This window comes from Triticum dicoccoides, chromosome 1B (assembly GCF_002162155.2).
Source record: "Triticum dicoccoides isolate Atlit2015 ecotype Zavitan chromosome 1B, WEW_v2.0, whole genome shotgun sequence".
Lineage (NCBI taxonomy): Eukaryota > Viridiplantae > Streptophyta > Magnoliopsida > Poales > Poaceae > Triticum > Triticum dicoccoides.
The window spans coordinates 53,360,015-53,362,273 of NC_041381.1; positions in this window are offsets into that span (position 1 = coordinate 53,360,015).

Below are 2,259 nucleotides of genomic sequence, written 5' to 3' on the forward strand. Positions count from 1 at the left end.
ATATGTTGGATTGTTTGGAAAGCTAGGATTAGAGCTTGTATTGACAAAATCTTCCGTGATGCATGCTTAATTAGTTTATATTCTTTGCTTTTATCTTAATGCCTCGAGTATATTGCATAAAAAGTAAGACAGATGAACAATTGAGTCAGGAGTGATGTAGACCAAGCGAGTTGTTGAAGATATTTATGCTAGAAGCCGTGGATGGAATCCTGTGATAAGAAGAATGGGTGCGGGGTGAAGTGTTTTTTCTCTTCTTTGTTCTGCCAGCTTGTGTGGCTGCTCTAGTGTTCATCCTTGTTGTAGCTATGAGGTGTCGACCATGCTTGCTCTAGTTGTGATAAAACATGATGGACGTAATTTGTTATTGTAAGGGCCTTGCGTTGTTGCAGTTTCAGTTAGATTCTCTTGAGCTAGTTTGGCTCTATAGAGCTAGACTAGCTGCATTTGGTCCTCGCCCTTTTATGTTTGTTTGTTGGTCTTTTATGTTTGTAAACTTTATGTCGGTTTCTATAATGGAAAATGACAACGAGGCTCGCTGTTTAAAAAAAGAAGATGAAGAAGGCATGAGAACACCTCATCCCAAAGCCTATGTCGATGAAGAAGAAGAACACGTCGCTCGTCAGCCAAAGCTTCGTACTCCATCTCTACAGAAAGTGGTCATGCATCAACTCCAGATGTCTCCTATTCCCGCTTGCACTATCATTTCTCTCCATTCTACCATTGCCTCCACCTATTTGATCAACCAGGCTAGAGCTAAAATGAAATAGAATGACAAAGCTAGATTGTTGTATATATTGTGGTGAAGATGTAGCAGTACAAATGGAGACCAAACGTTATTCGAAGAAGCGTAGGTGGTTGTGGTATATATAAGCTAAATTATACACACAAAGAGATGTTTGGTGAATTATTTATTTTGTTCACGTTACCCACCTACTTGTTCATGTGATGAATTATGCTAGTCCAGTGCCTTTTTTTTACGAGAAATGCAAATTCGGTGCCTTGACATGTAGACCCAACTAACTCTAGTTGTCCCTCCACTATACATAAACCAATATTTTTTAATCCTAATAACTACTATTGTTGAAGGTTTAAGTTGAGCTCACCAAGTCATAGAGGTTATGGATTTCTCGCAGAAAATGGTTATTGATTTAATAGGCCACTTTAGTAATAGGTTTTACTAAGTTGAAGCAAGCTAAAAAGTTCGACAATATTACAACTTACTTAGGTACTAGGTTATATGCCACTAATGCAATCCATTAGTGGCAGTGAGTTTCAACTTAATATAATGAATGAAAGGTCGGTAATCATTAACGTGCACACCCCTGACCTAACACTAGTTTGACACTCAGAGGAGTTAATTTGACTGGAAATTCAGGAGCAATCATTTTAAGTAGGAACTAAAAACCCCTAACTAGCAATCGACCAAAATCCAAACACTAATGGTATAGGCAAACAAAAAAAAAATCCACAAGCTCTATGCTCTCCCACAACAACTTGACGTTCTTGACCATTCGACCACGCATTCGACCACGATATTGGACGCTTCAGATCTACCAGTCGTGCCATTTTTACGTGTTACCAACGCCCCTAGTCAGCTCCGTGTAGTAGGGTTGCTGCTTTGCAAGTCCTTCTAAGGATCCTCTCATTAATCGGGTTGACCGACCATGATAACTGCATATAGACCCCAAAAGAGGATGATCTAGGCCATACCGTGCATTCCCTATCTTTCCATCAGTCGACAAAGATGGGACATCCTATTTGACGCTCTTTGCATCAAACACAAGGGTTGATGCACAAGATGCTCCACTTGACTGGGCTGGCCCGTTGCCATGGTCCCGCAGCGATTTGGTACTGTAGTGAGACACACTGTAGCCATTTTTTTTGTTCTAGTGGATTTTATGTTTTTCATTGTTTTAAAAAAAATTAAAATTATTCTAAAAAGTTCAATAGTTTTTTTAGTAAGTTAACATTCTTGGAAACTTGGAGAAGTTATTTTGAAAAACACATTTTTTTAAATACAAACATGTTTTTATTTTCTTACAAACACAAAAAAATTCTGAAATTGTGAACAGTTTTTAAAATTGCAGACATTTTTTAGAGTGTTAACTTTTGAAATTGTGATTTTTTTAATCCATTAACTTCATTGGAAATTGATTGTTTTAGAGAAGTGGAACATTTACTTAAATTGTGAACAACTTGTAAGCTATGATTTTTTCTGAAACCATGAACATTTTTTTAAAAATATCAAAAGATGTTTCA